The sequence below is a fragment of the Meles meles genome, chromosome 16, assembly GCF_922984935.1.
Source record: "Meles meles chromosome 16, mMelMel3.1 paternal haplotype, whole genome shotgun sequence".
Classification (NCBI taxonomy): Eukaryota; Metazoa; Chordata; class Mammalia; order Carnivora; family Mustelidae; genus Meles; species Meles meles.
This window is the reverse complement of record NC_060081.1, coordinates 58,451,379-58,467,577: the sequence shown is the minus strand read 5'-3', so window position 1 is coordinate 58,467,577 and position 16,199 is coordinate 58,451,379. Positions and strand designations below refer to the sequence as shown.

General features: G+C 44.5%; 1 protein-coding gene across 6 annotated transcripts in view; it reads right to left on the bottom strand.

The window, feature by feature from the left end:
- The window catches only part of RALY (RALY heterogeneous nuclear ribonucleoprotein), a 76,889-nt gene extending 61,358 nt beyond the window's left edge, over positions 1–15,531 (bottom strand). Inside the window, exons 1-2 of one of the 6 annotated variants that reach the window (XM_045981031.1) lie at positions 15,096–15,282; positions 10,846–10,959 (exon numbers count right to left, since the gene is read on the bottom strand). The gene's annotated coding sequence lies outside the window, so the exon portion shown is untranslated. Of the gene's footprint in view, positions 1–10,845; positions 10,960–14,354; positions 14,563–15,064 lie in introns of those variants that run through there. The other 5 variants (XM_045981030.1, XM_045981029.1, XM_045981026.1 and 2 more) reach the window with 5 other exon arrangements.
- Between the last annotated feature and the right edge of the window lie 668 nt (positions 15,532–16,199).

Genomic DNA, 16,199 nt, shown 5'->3' with positions numbered 1-16,199 from the left:
CAAGGAGGAGAAGGGCAGGCAACAGTCAGAAAAACAAGGAATAAAAGGGTGGGGATTAGGGGTTGGGGGGAAGTGATGCACAAAGTAGGGCAGTAGGGTCAAGGAGAAAGTAGCTGGAGGAGAGGAAACAGAAGCAGGAAAGCACGAGGAGAGACAGATCTTGGCACTGAGATTTCTTGTTGCTGATCTGTCCTGTATATCTTTCTAGGTAGAAAAAATAAGGTCAATGTGATGCTAGTGACAGAAATAGACCCTTTTGTGCTAAGACTAAGCACATTACTACTAACCACCACCTCAACCCTCCCTTTGCACAAAATGACAGAGTTATGCCAAGAAACGGACTTTGCCCCAGCTCTACTAACCACCCTAAAGTAGCCAAAACACCTTGCATGCCCTGAAAGTGTGTGAGGCAGAAACACCAAATAAAGGTCTGGAGTTTGACGCAGGGCCTGCCCAAGACCTCAGAAAAGTTCTGCTTCCTTCCCTGGACCTCAATTTCATCTGCAAAACAGGGTAATAAAGGTGAAGCTCTCTTAGAGGCTAAGATAGCCTATGAATTTACAGAATGTGTTTCCCACAGAGGGTGATATGCAATATGGGAATTTTCCCAAACTACCAAGTCATAACTTCATTCTTTCCACTCTGAGCTATGACCAGTATGAAGCCAAGAAGTCAAACCCAGAATGGCAGCTGTCCCTGACACTATCATCCATTTGGCCCTGACCAAAGTCTAGTTCCTTGCGCAGACCTGTTTATCTCCTAGGTCACAAACAGATGCTCAGGCCCAAAGATGTGTTTTGTCTGACCCACATCAATTTGTTTAAAAAACCTTTCAATTAATTGCTAACATTCCAATCAGATCTCCTGTTTTGGGGTTTGTTTGTTTTTTTAAGATTTTATTTATATGACAGACAGAGATCACAAGTAGGCAGAGAGGCAGGCAGAGAGAGAAAAGGGGAAGCAGGCTCGCTGCTGAGCAGAGAGCCCGATGCGGGGCTTGATCCCAGGACCCTGGGATCATGACCTGAGCCGAAGGCAAAGGCTTTAACCCACTGAGCCACCCAGGCACCCCCGATCTCATGTTTTTAAAAAGTTTTCTTGCTTCTCAAAAATATCAGAGTTCTTAGGGCACCTGGGTGTCTCAGTCAATTGAGCATCTGACTCTGGGTCTCGGCTCAGGTTGTGATATTGGGCTCCCAGCATCAGGCTCCTCGATCAGCAAGGAGTCTGCTGGAGATTTATCTCCCTCTGTCCCTCCCCACGTTGTGTGTGCTCTCTCTCTAAAATAATAAATAAAAAAAAAAAATCAGAGTTGTGGCAACCCTAGACCCCGTGGGGTAAAGGTCAAAGGGCCTACTGCAATCTTGTAATTTATCTAATGCCTTCTCATCTTTAAAAAAAAAAAAAAAAAAATCCAAACCAACATGATTTAATGAGTAAACTTTTCAGTTACCAATTATATTTACACTAATTCACCTTCAAAAAATCTGAGAACACTGACACTTCAGGAAGATATGTTTTATCCCATGATTTCATGTATAACCCAATATGCACGCATGTGTCCCACTTTGAGAAACTCCAACATAGTTTATCTACTCACTCAAAACATACTTAGGTCCTATGGTAGTCACCAGGGAAACAGTAATTAACAAGAAAGGCATTGTTTCCGCCTTTGTGGTGATCATGGTCCAGTAGGGTAGAATGGAAAAAAGCCATAGAGTAGGGAGCACAAGGGAACACTAAGCTAAGGATCTCAAAAGAGGGAACTGTCTATAAAAAGAAAAGGTTTAATTAAGACTTTGCTGCTGAAAAGTCCTTTCCAGCTCAAAATTCTACTAGTATCATAAGAACTTAGCCCAATATCCTTTTTGAGTTCCTAACACTTATTAGCTTCCTCTCTTTATCTGATAAATCATGATCAGTTGTCATGGAAATTACCATGGTGCTCCACATACAAGATGATGTTACAGTAATTTCAAGAAGCCAAAGGGAACAGGCAACAAGAAGTCACTCAGAAAAAGTCACCTACTTTCAACACACAGGAGCTGCTGCTCATTACAGCTAGGTGGGAGAAAGACCAGGGACTAATTCCTACGTAAAACAATTCTGTATTAGAGGTCATGGTTTCTTTCACGAGGCACTGGGACCCAGCTTCCATACCCCCACCCTTACCACACAAACTTGTGAGTTTTAGAGATTGCAAAAAAATGCTAATTTTACAAGGACAAGGTTTACTGAGCCTTGACTAATTTGTTGTCCTTGTGAAATCCTAAGACAAGCCAAGAGACAGACTTACTAGCCAGTAGGGATACCAAAGTTTCTAATAAAATGAAGATAATTCATCTAGTCCAGGGGACTAAGAAGCACGGTAACTGGGCAGTCCCTCCAATATTACAGAGGTCCATCTAGAGCGGGGTTGGCCCAAAAGGACCAAGCAGGTAGCAAAAATAAGCACAGCTGACCAAGAGTTTTGAAGAAAAATGTTCTAGTCTGGTGGTAAATGGCAATTGGCACTGGACTTGGGCATCACAGAAACAAAAGGAAATGGTGAGGGCTTTGACAAACTTAAGAACAAATATGCCCTATCTAAAGAAGCCAAGCCAAGAGGTGCCTGGATGGCTCAGTGGGTTAAGCCTCTGCCTTCAGCTCAGGTCATGATCTCCCTGCATCTGGCTCTCTGCTCAGCAGGGAGCCTGCTTCCCCCTCACTCTCTGCTTGCTGCTCTGCCTACTTGTGAACTCTGTTTGTCAAATAAATAAATAAAATCTTTAAAAAAAAAAAATAAGAAGCCAGCCAATAAGAAGACAGGATGTGAAATAAACAGAAATGAAGAACGTTAACTCCTTAACAAAATCATTTTTGCCAAACTAAGCTGGTAATGCAGACTTACCCAAAGATCAGAATCACATCCTTGTGCCAAAAACCAAAAACAGCCAAGCTAGATGCTTCTTAAACATGGACAAGACAGTGCACGAGGAGTCATAATACAGTGAGTCCCTAGTAATGAGCTCAAGGAACTCTTCCATAAATAGCAAGGTGCTATTCCCACTTCTGTGAATAGGAAAATTGTTCCAGCCCCTGATACTTCCTCAAAAAAATCCTCCTCCCTCTTCAGGAGAAATCAGTCACCCTCAGAGCCCACACCAGGATCTCTGATCTCATACAAGTTATCTCTATTGAAAGACAGCCCTAATATCCCCAGGCTGGGGTCCAATTCAAAACAAAACATAAAAACACTGGTCAAGTCAAACAAAATATGTACGCAGGCCAGAAACACCCCCAAGGGGCTGTCAGTTTGCAATCCTTGATCTAGAGGATAAGATTCTCTGACTAGGGGCGTCTGGGTGGCTCAGTGGGTTAAGCCTCTGCCTTTGGCTTGGGTCGTGACCTCAGGGTCTTGGGATCGAACCCCACATCGGGTTCTCTGCTCAGAGGGGAGCCTGCTTCCCCCTCTCTCTGCCTGCCTCTCATCTCTGTTAAACAAATAAATAAAATCTAAAAAAAAAAAAAAAAAAAAAAAAGATCCGCTGACTAGTTCAAACAGGAAGGATTTAGGAGTCCCCTAAGGATGCCTAACTTGTCAGAGGAACACTGCTTTTCCAAGGAGCTATCCAGGGTCCTAGACCACTTGGCTCCTGAGTTAGAACCCATGATTCCACAGCCTTTGGCTTAATCAAATTCCCAAAAATTTTTTAAAGATTTAAAGGTATTAGGTACCTATTACATGCAAGGCACTCTAAGGATACAAAAACACCCTGAACCCTTACTTCTCTGGACTCTCCATCAAGTAAATAAATAAAATCTTTAAAAACAAAAACAAGTCATCCTTCAGAAATATACTGTGAAATATTTAAAGGCAAAATAAAATAGCTGAGATTTCCTTCAAAGCACAGGATGAGGAAAGCAGGTAGGGGTATAAACAAAATATGATTGTGAACTGAAGCTGAGCAAAGGGTATATCATGCTTCATTAACCTATTCTGTCTACTTTGTGTATGTTTAAAATTTTCCATATTAAAAAGAATTGGTTAGGTTTAAATCCTGGCAACTCCATTTACTAGCAGTTTGACTATAGGTATATGTCTTAACCTTAGAATGTCTCAGTTTCCCATTTATATGATGAGGATCAACAGAACCTACTTCTTAGGGTTGAGGTGAGAATAAATGTGTTTTTATATTTATGTATACAGATTTATATATGATATATAAAATTCATATAACATGTAAACAACAGAAATTTAAACTTAAGTTTTATAATACATCATTTATAAACATTTCTATATACACAAACATATTAAGTTTAGCATACAGAAACTTTCAATAAACATCAGCCCTGTTAGTATGAACACAAGGTACAAAGCATGGTATCGCAACAGTGGGTACCCAACACATGGCAGCAATTATTAATATGAAACATAGACTTGGGTGTAGAACCTAGGTTCAGATTTTTAAGCACTCAACTAGTCTCCTTGACAGAAAGCTGAAATACCCTCTGGTAAATGTCCCCAGTGGCAGCTCTAACATCCCCAGTCTCTCCTGACAAATACCCCAGGATGTCACACAGGATCGGAACCAGACTAATGTTTAACATGTTAGTACTGCTCTCTGGGAGCAGGCAGGGCCACCTATTTCCCCCAACCAGGTAATTTAAGGTCCATTTTCTAATACTTGCTGACAGAACAAAGAGGAAAGGCTCTAAGAAATGATCAATGTTCACGCCAGCCTTCAAAGTGATTTGGTAAAAGTACAGGAAAAAAATACCCAGCTAGGGTCCACCCAGCAGGATAAAAGCTGACAAAGAAATGGCAGTTTTTCCCTGAGCAAATATACAAGTAATAGATGAGCTCTGAGAGACTAAGCTCTCCAGGTTTTGGCATTCCCCTCTCGCCCCCTCCCCCTTCTTTTAAGAGAAGACAAACTCTCAACATAATTCAAGTATGACTGTTCACTGGATTAATATATTCCCTGAATGATGTAATTATGGGCAGAGTCATTCTCATCCTTCTATCCAGTTTAAATACAAATCGGCTTGGGAACAGCAGACCTTTTCCACCTGCTCCAGAAGGCTATGAGAAGGCATCACCCACCCTTAAAGTGAGACACATCCTCCCCACCCCCAGCTCATTAGCAGGAATAGAGATGCCACTCAATTTAGTCATTCATGTGTTTCTATTCAAGATGTTCCCGTCATACAGAATGTCCTCTCTCCATCTCTACAGCCTAAAATCTGTGACCAAACTTTCTGGGAAAAAAATGGAAGGAGAAAGGAGAGGGGCACAGCAACTGAGAACGGATATCTGGATGCTGCTTCTGGATAGTCTGGGAGTAGAGTCCAGACACAGAAATACTGGTTCACAATTTATAAGCATAACCAGACAGACTATTAGAATCTAAGTGGTCCCAGATAACATATGGTCACTATCTTTTTCCTACAAAACCCAGTGAAATGCTCACACCTCCATAAATATTCCCTGGGTATCACACCCCCACAAATGAAGCAATCTCTCCCTCCTCTGAAATCCCAATCCCTTTACCTCTTTATGGTACAGATATCCTGAGAATTCCTATCATGGTTCTTAAAACTCATTTTTGTAACTACGCACCAACCAGCAGGACTTAAAATGAAAAATACAGACAATGCTAAGTGCTGACATGGACATGGAGCAATGGGAATTCTCTCACATACCAGTGATGAGAGTGTGATCTGGTATGCCTCTGAAAATTGTTCGGCATAACTACTAAAGCTGAACATACGCCCACCCTGTGCCTTGAGGTTGGAAAACACTAACTGCTCCCCCTGAAATTTTTCCTAGCCTTTTGCCTCATCACTACCCCTGTCTAAATGCTTCCACCATTCTTTTCTGCAATCCTAGAGGTTGATTCAGACCACTCTTCCTGATCACTCCAAACCAAAGAGATCTCCCCTTCTATGGAAAACTCTGCCATTTACCCATTAACTCTGACAAATGACTCATGTATTCACATATAAATTGCATCATCTGGTTTTATACTGTACTTTTTTACTTTTAGTGACATTATCTAACTTGCTCCTCACAGTAACATTGTGAGGAAGTCAAGATATGAAATATTAACCCCATTTTTATAGATGACAAAATGGAGGTTCCAAGAGGAGAAATGACTTATTTCCATTTACCTGGCCAAATTAGTACCAAGGAACAAGAGTAGACATTGGTCTTCCAAACCAAGCTATCTATACTAAACTGCCTTACTATTAGATACATATTCATGATAATCTTATCTCCCCAAAGAGACCATAGGTTCCCTGAAAGCAAGAATGTTATAAACGTTTACATCCCTCACAGCCCCAAGAAGGCACTAGTTGTGCTCCCGTTTGGATGGCCGATCTCAGTATCGTCCGCAATACTTCAAGAACAGGCATAGACTTATCTCCTAGACCTCATTGGCAATGCTAAATTGTTGGGAGAAATTATGAACACAACACAGCATCCCAACAAACTTTTTTGAGTATAGGGACCAGGAAAGAGGAAGATCTTATCCTTCAACATCAGGGTAAATTCAACAGTCCCTCCATTTCCCAAAGGCTCTGTGCTGCAAAATGTCAAAGGTGGCTGACATAGACAGTGGCAGTGGGCTTCAAGAACTACAATTTAATCATGACTCGTAAGTCACAAATTGAGCAAATACCAGAAGCCACTCCTCAAATAATTTACTTAAATGCAAAATAGAGAACTATTTTACTTCGAAACTGAGTATAATAAAACTTAAAATTATTCAATATGAAACTTAATTTTCTTCCTTCCTAAATAAGAACCTAGACAATATCAAATCTTTCTGAAGCCATCCAGAGAACTGATGTGAGGAGAATAGGGAAAGCACTAAGCAGACGTCTAGACACCCAAACCTGAAGGACAGTGTTGACCCCTACCCTAACATTTTTCACTTTACAGACTGCATGGGGGACATCTCAGCAACAGAGGATAAAGCGAGGCAAAATAAAGGTGGGGAGGGCACCTGGGTGGCTCAGTTGTTTAAGCAGCCAGCTCTTGATTTTTGGCTCAGGTCATGATCTCAGGGTCCTGGGATTGAGCCCCATATTGGGTTGTGCTCAGTGGCGAGTCTGCTTCTAGACTTTTTCTCTCCCTCTGTCCCTCGCCTGCTTGAATGCAAGCTCTTTCTCTCCCCCTCTAAAATAAATCTTTCTAAACACTGGAAGTCATATTCAAACAGGTCTCCTTGCCTAGTGATACATCCACCAATTCTGCTATTTCTAGTCTGAACCCTCAACCCAAATTTCAGGAGTAAGAAAGAGCTAGGATCTATTGTACTTCTCTGTCTCCCTCTCAAAACTGAAAATAATTGAGGGCAGGAATTATGTCCTGCTAGGTGTTTATGTTCTCTGTAGAGAGAACACAGCAGGTACTCCAAATTCCTAGAAATGAATAACTGAACTTTGAGATGGAAAGCAGCTACACAAGCATAATCACACTACAGCAGCTAGGTAACCTATCTGGCATGGTAACTCTACCAAGCCCCTAATTTTAGTAAGAGCTGATTTTAATTGGTGTGAAAATCAATAGAGTGAGTCTTTAAGGTTTGAAGAAAAGATATTCTTACGTTCAACTGATTCAGGCATAGCTATCATTATTATATTGACAACACTGTCGCTCAGTGCCAGATTACAGCTATCTGGAAGAACAAAGTCCTAAAGCCTTAAAATGGTCTGTGTAAGCACGGAACAACATTTGATGTCTCAATGCAACATGATCATACTTCGAGAAAGGAAACCCAGACCTAGAAAAATAATGAGTTATGAAAATGATTCTTTTAAGTCTACTGCTGAGCTCGCTTTCACTGGCACAAAAAATTACAAAGGAAACTAGAAAAACAGATCAACAGACACCACGCAAACAATACCTTTAACTAGGCTTAGTAAAATCCTTAATAAAACAAGAAGGAGACTGCTAAATACCAGATAATGCCTCTAGAATGAAGAAAACCTGGCCAATAATATTAAGCTTATAAGCCTGGCCTTCTAAAAGAGAATACTTACTCGGAATAAAGCAATGATTCTTACCTTGACAAATAAACAAAACTATTCACTCTCCACAGATGGCATTTCAAGGGCCAGGTAACCTCGGCAGAGGTATCTATCTCATAAACCTAAAGCTCTAAGGAAATGCAAATTTTTGGTCTAGTGTTTTTCCAGTCCTAGTACTGTTTGGGCATATTATATTTTGTGTGTGTGTGTAATTTTCTCTTTATTCTATGATTTTAAACAGTTTGCTACATATTTAAATGTAATTTTTTTATAATCTTATACTCCAAGTTTGTCCACGGGACAACAGCTCCAAGTTTATAATGGAAATCAGCAGACAATTTGATAAATTCATTCCACAAGCAATTTTTCAGCAATCTGTCCACTCTAAAAAGCAATATCCATCTGTTTATATACAGAAAGTTATCTGTGAACCCAGAATTTAGCCCTCTGACACACTCTCAATGCTCTAGCAAAGCCCTTTCTCCTTCCAGAGATAAATTCTCAAGCTGCTTACATAAAACTAGAAATTCATACAATTAAGGGGAAAAAAACATCATTCAAAATTATCCAGTCCATCCCGGTTGTTTTAGACAGGAAGACTGAGATCCCAGAGAGTATCAGGTAATTACAATTTATATGTCTTTACCAAGCATCAAATGCCTGCTATTTCCCCCAATGGAACCACACTGGGCATGTTGGGAGAATGGCCAGACTTGCACTTTAGTCAGAGGAGCACTCCAAATACAAGTGTCTGAGCCTCAGAAAAATCTAAGTATTCAACCACAACCTCCCTCCCCTTACCCCTGCACATAGAGCAAAGGGCAGTGGACAGCCTGAATGACTTTTTGGGAATATAAACTAGAATCTAGTGATATTCCACCCTTCCTCCCTCCTCTATCTATGAGGTACAGCCCATTTATTCACATGAAGTCCGTTATGAAGCAACAGAAAGACACTAAAGCCAAGGAAAAAGAATGGGTTTTAGAAACAGAAAAGATAACTAATAATGATACTTGGGCAGATGCCTATCTCTAGCTACTCACTTAAGCAGAAGACGAAATTGAGTAGGGAAGGACCTCCAAACTTTTTCCTTTTTCTCTGGCTCCCACCCTTTTGGTCTTTAACTTCAGGGAGGTCTGTGACAATTTTGCGATGAAATGAGGCCAGCCAGAGAAGTAAAGGAGTTGGCCAAGTATACAAACTGAGTGAGTAGCAGGAATCAGACTGAATGATCCTCAGGCTCATGACTAGGTTCCCAGTTTATCCCATTGCCCCCCTCTCTCTGCGTCTAAAAGCTGTACTCCAGGGGTGCCTGGGTGGCTCAGTGGGTTAAAGCCTCTGCCTTCGGCTCAGGTCATGATCCCAGGGTCCTGGGATCAAGCCCCGCATCCGGCTCTCTGCTCGGCCAAGAGCCTGCTTCCTCCTCTCTCTCTGCCTGCCTCTCTGCCTATCTGTGATCTCTATCTGTCAAATGAATAAATAAAATCTTTAAAATAAATAAATAAATAAAAATAAAAAAATAAAAGCTGTACTCCACCTCAGGTCTGAAACTAATGGGTAGTTGTAGATCAGCAGACTAACATTACTAGTCATCTTCTCCCCCTTCCAGTTACACATTTTATACATGAAGCTAAAACTGAAAAAAAAAAAAAAAAAAAAAAAAAAAAAAAAAACCAACCTAGGTTTCTATAGACATTCATGTGAAAAATCCTATCTCTACCCTTTCCCCTACCATTGTCTGGGGCAAAAAAAAAAAAAAAAAAAGAAGAGAGAGAGGAGGAAAGAAAATGTCTCTCTAAGAGATACTATCTAAACCATCATCTAGAATCATAAAATGTTACTGCTAGACGGGACCCTTGTAGTCATCTCATCATTATTTTCTATCATTACTGACAGAATATCATAGATGAATAAACCTGGACCTTTGCCACCTGATGAAAAGACTAACAGAGCAGGGTCTCCTGACTTGTCCCTACAAAAGTCCCTTGTGGTCCCTCCCCATCCTGTCCCTTCCTGACCTGCCCCACCCTACCTTCTACCTCCACCACTGTTATCTAAGCTACTGAGAACTGCAGCCTTTCTGAATGCAAGCTCCTGAAGCTACATTTTATTTACCTTGTTTTCCCAGTGCCTAGCAGGTAGTAAACACAGGTGACTTTGAGAGGGCCACATTAGCAGATGAAAAGAATCTCAGTACCAAAGGGTATGGTCTAGGAAAAATGTAAGCCTTCCTTGGCTTAAGATAAGCAGTCTTCAGGACTACGCAGGGCCTAAATGCCTGGGATCTAGTATGTCCTCCGTTTCTAAACTAGTGTTTACATCATCTAGTTTAGCCCGGAATAGTTACCAGATGTGTTGCTCAATACTGTCCCTCACGCAGGCCCCCACCCCCAACCCTCCATATGGAGAACTAGATCAACAACTAGAAGGTAAAGATCCTGCATGAGAAATAACACCTCCTCTCTTATGTCTTCACCTCAATAATCAGCATCCCCATCTATAGAACTGCACCAGGTAGAAATCTAAGAAGTCATCCTTAATGACTCTCCACACCAATAACTGTTATGTCTCAGTGCTCAATTCCTTCTACATATACACATTCTTCATTTGAAACACCATCTCCTACCTATTACCACAACAGCCTCCTCCTAATTGGTCTTTTTGCCCATGGTGCTCTAGTCCTCCAAACCACTCCCTAAACAGGTAGCCAGAGATATCCTTCTAAAATGCCCACAGGAGCATGGCCCCCCTCACCCTGCAATGAAGTCCAAATTCCTCAACTGGGGCAACAAGGCCCTTTCATGACTTGGCTTCTGCTCTACCTACCTTACCAGTCTCATCTCCTCTCTTGTCACATTCACCCACTTTTGCTTTACGCTCCACCCAGGAATCTTGAGCAACGTGAGAGATGTATTTAGCCCCTCTGGGTCTGTTCCTCACCTACAGAACAGGAATAACAATAGTATGTACTCAGGGTGGTTATAGGAAAAATTAACACGTTAAATGCTTAGAGTAGCACCTGATATCAGAAATGTCCAAAAGTCTCAACTAATACCACCACCATCTCGAGACTTGCTATTCCTTCTGCCTAGTCTTATCTTTGTCTCCTCCTCAACTCTCCAAGTACCTTTTCCTCCTGCCTTATGTCTCTATTTTTCTTGAGATCTGAGCTCAGCCAACTTCTCTGAAGAAGCCTCCAAGGCTGGGTTAGTTACCACTCATCTATGCTCTAATAGTGTTTATCCCTATTCACAACACTTCTCACATTGCCTGTTTCCTTGCCTGCCTTCCCCACAAGGCTGTATAGACTCAGATCCCAAGCTCAGGACTATGCATGGCAGATGCTTAATAATTTTTCTGTAAATGGAAAATTTTCTAATAATGAAGTGTTCAATGGAACCGAATCCCAGCAAGTAGCCAATTCAAATGTTGGCCAGATGGCTGGCTGGTCAACAGGGCTTTAAAAGCCCTTCAACTTCAAGATCCTATCCAATAAACAATTCAACACATTCAGACCTCATCATCGCACTCAGGGGTTTGGACTTATTACATAGGTAATGTTAGGCCATCAGATCTTTAAGCAAAGTGCAACATGCTCAGATCTGTTTGTTGCCCTATTATCCGTCTCTGGAACACCTCCTACCCGACCCCGTTGGTATCAGCACAAAATTCCAACTACCTTTCAAAAACACCATATTCCACCATGTCCCAAACACAAACAGTCAAACCTAAGGGAGTTTTTTTGTAAGGCATTTAACTCCATCTTAACCACCTGCAAGCAGTGAGTATTCATAAACACCCTCTAGGAACCCAAAGCTAATCCTTTTTGTGTGACTTTATGGAAAGAGGAGAGCAGAGAGAGAGTGCATTTCATAAAGGTAATCCGTTTAATAGTCCTCTGAGTAGTTTTGATCCGAGCTGCTGTCACAGCACTGCTATTCTTGATCACTGCAGCCTGATATGCCCAAACCCTGGATAGTCGGAAAGGCAGGTGCAAACAGGGCAAGGGTGGAGAGTCCTCTGTGCTCTATTTCGAGGGTTAAGAGGTCTCTTTGGAAGATACAAAAGGGGCAGAGATTTCCAGAAAAGGCTTCTCTGATAAGGAACTCCAATCTACAGCAAAAAAGTGGGAAAAGAGTTCAGCCAGAGGTACAACTAGGCCTCAGTTCCAGCTCTGGGGCTGCATGCCACACCCTACTGCAGATAAGGACTAATCATTTTGCATTTACAAAGCACCCTGAGGTAAAGGGAGGCATTAAAAGTGCCAGCTTCGCCCGTCACTAAAGGATAAAAAAGAAAGTAGGATTCCATTTATATGGGGTTCTTAAAGTAATGAAATTCAGAAACAAAATATAATGGTGGTTGTCAGGAGCTTCGGGAACAGGGGAATAAGGGAGTTGGTGTTTAAATGGGTACAGATTTTCAGTTGGGAAGATAAAGTTCTAGACAAGGACAGTTAGTGGTGATGGTTGCACAACAGTGTTAATGTACCTAATACCAGACAACTATCCATTTAAAAGTGGTTAAAATGGCAAATTTTACCTCATGTATGTTTTTACCAAAGAAAGAAAGAACAGAACCCACACTGGCTTCAAAGTTATTTGGTTGAGGTTATCAATTACATGATCCTGAGCAAGTCATGTAACCTCTCTAAGCCTATTTCTACCTCTGTAAAACAGAGATAATGATACCTAATTCAAACATTCCGCTCTGGAGAATAAACGAGATACCCCACAGAAAGTCCTTAGTCTAGGAACTGGTACCTGGTAAGTACTTAATAAATGTTAGGTATTATTTCTCCTCCTCCTCCTCTCCAATAGACTTTCACAGCCATTTCTCACAGTCTCCACACAAACAGCATCAAAGAGCCACAATGAGTGGCTCAATTAATGATGCTACATCAAATCCTCTGCCCATGAAAGGTGTCCTGTCCTCACCACTTGTTAATTTAGTGACCTTACTAAGGCAAGTGCCCCAATCTTGCTGTGTCTCAATTCTCAATTACAGCTGTAAAAAGGACACTTAAAGAAAACTCTCAAGACATCTCTCAGAGAACTGGGTTAGAAATCAGGTGATTCCAAAATAGTACTATACACCATAAACAAAGTACCATTTGATAAGAGTAATGACTAATGAGAACTGGTACACCTGTGCACAGAACCTGAACTCCTTTTAATGCTAAACCTGAGGAGGGAGAGAGGCTGGCACTAACTTTCTCAAGATTTAAATTTACTCAGGATTCCTGGTCTGTTAAGGCCTGTATACGTAATTTAGTGCCCCTTCGAAAGGTGTCAAGGGATGGCAGAAATAAAACTGTGACTTGTCTGCAAACCAAAAGAATGGGAATTATAATTCTGATTCCATCACTAAGGCAGTCTGTAAATTTAGAAAACTTACTTCCCCTTTCCAGTGTTAACAGGGTAGGGGGAACAAGGCCGATAAAAAAGACCAGATGATAAGGACCCCTTCCAGGTGCTACATACCACAACTCCTAAATGCAAAATTTTGGAAAGAGGAGAGCACAACAGACCTCCAGACTGCAAAGAACAAATACAAACATTGGAAGACTCCTTCAAAATGCGGCCCAGGAACTCATTTTTAAACACTCCCCATGATAGAGATCAAACACAATGGAAAACTAGAAACTTGCCAAAGTTAATTTTAGTTCACTTTTACCCCACTCTTGGTCTCATCTGAAAAAAGGAAAAATAAAACCCTATTTCAAGCAGGCAGTTGAAGCAGTTGACTTGAGCCATTTCCTGCTTCTCCTTCCCCAAGTAGGAGCTAGAAATCTAAACACTATAGAGAACACAAAAGGTCTGGCTGCGGGGGGGGGGGGCAGGAACATCGCACAAATAAAATAAAGGATAGACCTCACTATTAGGACTTAAGCCCTCCTGGAGACAAAAACCCAGAGAACGTCAGCTGAGCTTGAGATCTGGAGTCCCCTACATTCATTGAATTCTAAGGGGCAATACTAGCAAGAAATTCATACAATTTCCTTCCCCCTCGGACCTCCCGTATCCCCAGAATGGGAATTTATCCATAGTACAACGGACACTACCCTAGGAGTCAGGGCAATCGGAATGACCCAAGGGTAAATCAAAATCCTCTCTGCACTAAGGGATTATACAAGCTCACACTAAGAAATAAATAACAGGTACTTCTAGTACCACGGCTTTACACTTCTGTAGCTACTAACTGTGATTGGGAGCAAATTATTTTACCTCTCTGCGCCTTGCCTTCTGCTTTTATAAAGGGGAATAACCCCAGAAGGCCGTCCTGAGAATTAAATAAGGTTTACGAAGTTCCTAGTCAAGTCCATTAAATGTTACCTGTTGGTATTAAACGCTTCTCTCACATACTAGTTCCCTAAATCCACAAACATTCTGCGAAGCGACTTTCTTTTCCCCATTTTAAGGAGGGGCAAACTGAAGCTCGGCCGCACCGGGAGCTTGCGTGAAGTGCGGAACACCGCCCCAGCTCGAGGGCGCGTTGTTGCTCCTCTCCGAGCCCCAAGGTGTGCAACCAGCCCAGCAACGGCAGCGGTGGGGGCCAAGGCGGCGCTGAGGCCCGTGGGGAGCGAGGCAGAGCCAGCTGTGTGCGCCTCGGGGAGCCGGCAGATCGAGCCCGGGAGGGGGACCCGGAAGAAGCCCGGGCCGGGACTAGAGCCCGGGCCGGGCCCGCCCAGGCCTCCCCGGCGAGGCCTCCGCTCCTCTCCCTCCTCCCCTCGCCGGGCGGGGCGGGGCGCGAGCACAAAGACTTCAACTTCCGAGCGGGCGCGGGCCCACCCCGCCAACTCCTAGCCCAGGCCCGGCCCGCGAGGAGGACGCGGCCAGGGAACGCCAGGCGGCCGGGGACAGGCGCTGAAGGGCCGGGCCAGCGACACGGGGTTTGCGGGGGGAGGTGCGGGGGGGGAGGGGGCCGGGAGTTACTCCCGCTCCTGGGACGCCCAGAATGGCCGAAAAAAGAGTTTCTAAAAATAGGCAGCAACCCGCGCGAAGAGGCGGGTGGCTGAAAAAGAACAAGGAACAGTCCCCCGCACCTCTAAGGAGAAACCCGTGGCTCCCACTCACCCGCGCCGAAAGGTCTGGAGAAAGCCGCGCGGCGCGGAAGGAGGCGGTGCCGCCGCACTCGGGGGCGGAAGGGAGGGAGAGAAGGAGGAAGAAGGCGGCCCCGGCCGCGGCGTGAGGAGCTGAGCACACGCGCGGGAGTCGCCCCCGCCGCCGCCGCCGCCCCCTCAGCTTCTCCCGGCTGCGCCCGCCCTACGCCCGCGCCGCTCGCGCGCCCCGCCGCACTGACAGCAGCGCGAGCCCCGCAGCCGCGCGTCCCTCCCTCGGCCGGCACCACTGAAGCGCGTGGAGGTGGGGGCGCCCGGAACGGCTTTCCTCAGCTTGGCCCCGCCCGCCGCACCGGCCCTGGTCCTGGGCCCTCCCTCCCCGCCCCCGCCTCTGTTTCCAGAGGAGGACACCCGGACACAAGCGCTAGGATTCCGCAGCCCCACCCTGACACAGCCCGGCTTCCCGAGTGCAGGAGTTCTCTCCACCCCCTCAGCCTCGCTTTGGAAAGGTCCAGAGCTTCGGCGGGGAGAAGAGGAAGGCGGGCCAGGGCGGGGCCTGACGGGGAGGAGGGACTGAGGGACTGGGAGCCTGGGGAGGCGGGGCTAAGGGCTGGAAGGGTTGGGAGGGGAGAGACCGAGACTCTCCTACACCAATAAGCAAGGGGAAGGGGGGCAGGGTTGAGAGGGTGGTGATGGAGAAGAGAGAAGTGCAAAGCAGGTATGGAAGACGGTGGAGGCCACGCGGAGCCAGGAGCAGGGCTGCACTTGGAAGGAGGGGTTGCGGGTGGGGCTAAAGGGAGGTCGTGCCCATAGGAGGAGTCAAGGGTGGAGGGAGACTGAGGCGAGGCGGGAGGAAGCGGGGAGGAAGCGGGGTCCTTAGAAGAGGGGCGGGAGACGGTGCGGAAGAGAGATCCAGAAGGGAGGCAAAACTGAAGCGGGACAGAAGGAGGCGGGCCCGGAAAAAGAAGAGGGAGGAGGGGGCCCAAAGGTGGCCGGTGTGGGGATGAGCCGGAAGGAGGCGTGACCAAAGGTGGGTCGCGAGGCTGGAACTGGAGGTGGGCGGGGCCTGGAGATGGGACCAAAACACGTTGGCGGGGGGCGGTGCCCGAGGAGTGCGTAA